At 38.7% G+C, this 6,000-nt stretch overlaps 1 non-coding gene across 1 annotated transcript; it reads right to left on the reverse strand.

Annotated features, from left to right (window-relative positions):
- Positions 1-5,372: 5,372 nt before the first annotated feature.
- TRNAT-UGU (transfer RNA threonine (anticodon UGU)) lies at positions 5,373-5,446 on the reverse strand. The gene has a single exon. It is a non-coding gene; the product is annotated as a tRNA-Thr (tRNA).
- Positions 5,447-6,000: the final 554 nt, after the last annotated feature.

Raw genomic sequence — 6,000 nt, forward strand, 5'->3', positions numbered from 1 at the left:
GCTTCTAGGAACACTCTTGTACTTTTTTTTTTTTTTTTCTTGGTGGACATGTGCACAAATTTCTTTTGGGTATTTAAATAAAGAGGTCAGATCCATTTTTGATGTTTGACTGCAAACAGCTTTCAGGACACCTCACTCTATCTTGCCTTTCTGCCTCAAATTTAAGCCAGCCCATTTGAAAGTGCACTGAATCTGTGGATCACTTTTGGCAGTATGGACATTTTAACATCATTAATTCTTCCAATCCATGAACTTAGGATATCTTTTCATTTATTTCTGTCTTCATCAATTACTTTCATCAATGTCTTATAGTTTTCGGTGTATAGGTCTTTCATCTTTTTGATTAAATTTATCCCTAAGCATTAATTCTTTTTAACTCTATTGCAAAGGGAATTGTTTTCTTCATTTCTTTTTGGATAGTTCATTGTAGTGTATAGAACTGTAACTGATTTTTGTATGTAGACTTTGTAGCCTGAAACTTTGCTGAATTTGTTTATTAGTTCTAACAGTTTTTTTCAGTAGAGTCTTTAGGCTTTTCTACATATAAGATCATGTCATCTGCAGAGACTATTCAGCTTCTTCCTTTCATATTTGGATGTCTTTATTTATTTATTTTTTTCTTGCCTAATTGCTCTGGCTAGGACTTCCAGTACTATGTTGCCTAGAAATGGTATGAATGGGCATCCTTGTCTTTTTCCTGATTTTAGACAAAAAGCTTTCAGATTTTCACCATTGAATGTGTTAGCTATGGTTTTGTCTTGTATGGCCTTTATTATTGTGAAGTACATTCCTTCTATACATAATTTACTGAGAATTTTTATCATGAAAGAATGTTGAATTTTGTTAAATACTTTTTTCTACATCTATTCAAATGATCTTATAATTTTATCCTTCATTCCATTAGTGTGATGGATCACATTTATTGATTTGCATTTTTTGCACTCCATCCCAGGGATCAATCCCACTTGATCATGGTATATTATCCTTTTAATGTACTATTGAATTCAGTTTGCTAGTATTTTGTTGAGGGTTTTTGCATCTGTGGTCATCAAGCATATTGGCTTGTGATTTTTTTTATTATAATATCCTGTCTGGCTTTGATATCAGAGTAATGCTAGACTCATAAAAAGAGTTCAGAAGGGTTCTCTCTTCTTTGATTTTTTAGAAGAGTTTGTGGAGGATTGGTATTAGTTCTTTAAATGTTTGGTAAAATTCCGCAGTGATGCCATCAGGTCCTGGGATTTTCTGTAAGGGGGTCGTTGATTATTGCTTCAACCTCTTTATCTATTACTGGTCTGTTGCACTCACTTTGTCACCTCTCTCCCCCTGGGTGATGGAGATGCAAAGGATTACTCAAAGCCCATTTCTTCTGAGCAGTGAGAAACCCCAAAGGGTTAATTTTCTGGAACCCTCAAGAGAGAGGCTTTCCTCCTCATGAAATTAACACCGGACTGGGGTTCTTTCTCAGTATTTATTCTCCAGGCCAGAAAGTTACAGTAAAAGAACATAAGTGGAGTTATGGCTAAGTATAGCTTAACAACAGAAGCTGGTAACATCAGTAAAATAACAAAGAGACATTTCATAATGCAATTAGTAAAAAGTTAAGTCAGTCTGCCAATAAAAGCTTGTTTTTAGCAAACACTTTCTTTCCCTACAGCAATTTCCTTAGTATGTTTACATAACAATCGAGTAACTTTCTTAACATATCAATTCAGTAGGTTAACCTGCTCCAAGGGCATCTGTCCTTGAGCCAGAAATTTTGCTGTGTTACAATTCTTTATCTACAACAGAGACTTTAGCCTGGGGAAAGTTTCCTGCCTTTTGCAAGCTTAACATTTCTACATGTAATTTTAAAAAGTTAGGTTATACCTGAAACTACAGGGCTTTGGAAACTAAACCCTGTGAAATACATTTGCTTTATAAATGTCAGTATACTCCACATTGGTCTATTCAGATTTTATATTTTTTTCATGATTCCGTCTTAGTAAGTTGTATGTTCCTAGAAATTCATCCACTTCTTATGAGTTATTTAATTTGTTGGTATATAATTGTTCATAGTAGTGTCTTATGTATTTCTCTGATATGAGTTATAATGTCTCCTCTGTCATTTATAATTTTATTTTTTTGAGTCCTTTTTTTTTCTTGGCTAGTCTAGCTAAAGATTTGTCAATTTTGTTTATCCTTTTTAAAAAAATCAGTGCTTAGTTTTGTTGATCTTTTCTACTGTCTTTCTAGTCTATATTTCACTTATTTCTGATCTAAACAGTGGGGCAAAGGGTATGATAAAGTCTCTGTCTTTGTGGAGCTGATATTTTAGTGGAAGAGACACAATAAATCAAATAAAAATAAAATATATTATGTTACATAGTGATAAATTCTGAGAAAGGATAGAAAAAAGGGATAAGATGTTTTCAAGAGGGTTGAAATTTTACCTAGTGTGGCTACGGGAGAGCCTCATTGAGATGATTTTTGAATAAAGACTGATGGAAATAAAGGAGCCATCCACGGAGATATCTAAGAAAAAAGTATTCTAGACAGAAGGAAGAGAAGTGAGTATGCCCTAAAGCAGGAATGGGCCTGAAATGTCCAAGAAACCCCAAGGGAGCAGTGAGATTGGAATGAAGTAAAGGAGGGTAGAAGTAATAGTAGACGAGGTCAGAAAAATACAGAAAGGAGCCCAGATCATGCAAGATCTTTAGGATTTTATTTATGAAGACTTCCTTTGACTCAGGTCTTCTTGCTCTAGAATCACAGACAGTAATGTAAATGGTAGTAGCATTCTGGTTGCTATTTTTATTAATAGAGTAGAGTATGACATGTAAGATTTAGGAAAAAAAATGCTAAAATCTAATGGGCAACAGTCACTCTGGATACTGGAATGAGGTACATGATATAACTGAATATTACCAATGGACTACGTGAGAAGACAATTTAAAACAAACAAGCAAACAAACAAAAAACAACTACTAAACAGTACTTGGACCAAGAAGCGCAGCAGTGGGCAAAGCCATGCAAACACAGCACCCTCAGTGCTGCTCAAATAAATCTAAATCCAATTTTAAAAGAGAGAGTTTGGGACTCCTTCCAAACATTACAGTTTGTCATTTTTTAAAAAATGAGTCTTCAAATAGTGATATAACATTAAGCAAAATTAGGGGAAGGGGAAAAAAATTAACCAAAATTAGTGCTGGGAAATTTCTCCAAAGGCAGTTCTCAAAATGAGAACTGCGTAGGTCCTCCAACCTACGCAGGAGGAAAAAAAAGTTTGAAAAGAAATGATAGAGTTTTAAGTTAATGGGTGGAGCCTTGGTTACCAAAATAAAGACCAAAAGATAGGTAAATGGTTTTAGGTGAGGCCAGAAAACATTGATGTGTATTATTTAGTGACAATATCCCATTTCAAAATAAGTAGAAGTTATACGTGTACATTGTTCACACAATAACTGTCAACGAATTGATTTCTAAGCAGATTCTATCTTTAGGTTTAAATACTTTTGTCAGTTGGCATCAGTGGTGACAGTTTACAGGACAGATTGCAATACACTGGAAATTCATATTGTCCATAATATGACTTTCTGTTCAAGGTGACCATCGTTTGAGACCTTGTGGATTGGTTTATGAAGAATCCTATTTGTTTATGCTTCCCACTAGAGATTTCTATTCTCCTCCATAAACATATTGTTAGATGGTAGAACAAATTAATGAGAATCGTTGAGTCTTATCCTTAAAATTTTCTCATACTTGGCTAAAGATGCCGGGTTACAGGCCAGAAACTGGATCTTCCGGTAGAAAAATCAAAGCAAAGAAAGTCTTGGAGCTTTAATGGGAAGAACTATACAAAGAATTCTTAACTATTTATTCTGCATGAAAACGATTCACAGTATTTGAATCAAATTTTGTTTAAGAATTAGGACATTAAGCTCACCTGTCACTCTGCAGAAGCAGCTACTATTCACTAATCGTTTTCTATCCTTTTTGTCCACATTTTCTGTTTTACTAAATGCTCGTGCATCCACAAACAATAGATAGCTATGTTTTTTTTTTTTTTTAATGTACAGAAATGAAATCATACCGGAGTGATTATTCTGAGTTACTGTTTTTCATTCAACGTTCTATCGAGAAATAAGAAAGATTATATCATGTCGTTACTATAGTACTATGCCATTGCTATTTTAAGATGAATTATTATTACTTAAAAGGAAACTCCCATTATTTAAAAGAAAGGCGACTCCGCTGACAACCCTGCAACTCTCTGCCTCTGCGGCGGCGGGGGCCAGAGGGAGGCGGAGCGAGTGGTGGACCCAGGTCGCAGAGTGCCAGCCAGTTTCCGAAGATGGAGTTTGCGACCCCTTGTGAATTTCACACACATTTCACCCTACAGTCCCCCTGCGCAGCCAGACTCGTGGCCGTTCTCTCCCAAGAGCCTCCAGCTCGTACAATAATTTATGTATGACTAGAGCAGGGACTCATCAGGCGGGAGGCTGCTACAAATCAGGGTTCAGGATTCGCTAGTCCCCAACGATAAAGACCGCAAAGTGCCTCAGAAAGATCCAAACCCACTCCGAGTAAACGAGCTTACGTTAACTGCAGAGCGCGCGCGGCCTCCTTCGGACCCCGAGGATAGCAAACATGCAGACAGGACACTGCTCTGAGGCATCATCCGTCCATTCATTCAAGCACTCATTTATTCATTCAACAAACACGGCCGAGAATTTCTCTGTGCCAGGCACAACCAAAGCACAATATTGTGTGGATGGGCGTCCTCGAGGATGGGGACGGGAGAACGTGGACTGCGCGTTCTGTGTTGACAGAAGAGCTAGGATTACCTTCCAAAACACTCTGCTTCTCATGATAATCAAGCATGGGCCCAGGAGTTTATTGAATCTCTACACGAGTCATACAATCTTAGCCCCAGAAAAAAAACTCAAAAATAGTAATAGTCCTTACTTATTCTTAAGTATAGGCCGAAGTCTGAAGCAACACCTCAGTCCTCGTCCTCAGCAGCAACCGGGCTGTCATAATTTGGGAAGGTGTCCCGCCTGCTCCACTGCCCTAGCGGGGCGGGGCGGCACTCTCTACAGGAGCGCCGCGAAGCCACGCCCCCGACACCTGCGCCGGCCCCTCCCAGGACAGCGTCCCCCAAAGGCAGGCGAGGCAGGGCAATTTGTCCCGGGACTGACCTTCGCAAGTTTGCTTGTCCTTTTTTTGATGGCAAGAAAAGGGATGCGGAGATTTAAGCTTGTTTGTTTGAGTTCTGCTTTTTCTGTAAGAAAGGCGGGTGAAGGCTAGTGGCGGTGCTGTCGTACAATGGGTATTTTCTGAGTTCCTTCCCACGAGTAAAGAAATATTCACTAAAAGACTTCCACGAGAGAAGGCCCCACTGGGATTCGAACCCAGGATCTCCTGTTTACAAGACAGGCGCTTTAACCAACTAAGCCATGGAGCCAGGTGGCGCCCTTGTTTTACTTAATTGGTAATGACCATGGTTTGTTCGTTTCTTTTAAAAAAAATTTTGTTTTAATTAAGATACTTTAAAAATTATTTACTATATATCCGATTTAAGCTTTTTACCTATCATGTAGTAGGTTCTTGGGAAAATTGCGAAAAGACTAAAAACCGTCTATCCATTGAGACGCTCACTCCATTGAGATGCTTACTTTTTCCGCACCCAGCAGGAAAGGGCCACTGAGATTCTCGTTTCTCTCAATGCCTTCTTTCCTGTAGTCCCACAAGATTCCTGGTCTTACGAACCTACAGCCACAGAGTCGTGAAGCTCCTGAGTTGGCTGAGTCCTAGGCGGAGGTTGTATCTTTCTGAGACAAAGCACTGGATAGCTCCGATGACCTGCGGGGGAATCCGCCTTATGAGTGCTGAACCGCTGTGACCGGAGTATGCAGGACCAGAAACGTGTGAATACCTGTGAGTCGACAGCTCTGAGATGCATTTACCCTGTCCTTAATTTCCAACTGCTTCCTCTGAATGTAGCTGTTGGCTGAATCT

The sequence above is a fragment of the Cynocephalus volans genome, chromosome 5 (genome assembly GCF_027409185.1).
Source record: "Cynocephalus volans isolate mCynVol1 chromosome 5, mCynVol1.pri, whole genome shotgun sequence".
Taxonomy (NCBI): domain Eukaryota; kingdom Metazoa; phylum Chordata; class Mammalia; order Dermoptera; family Cynocephalidae; genus Cynocephalus; species Cynocephalus volans.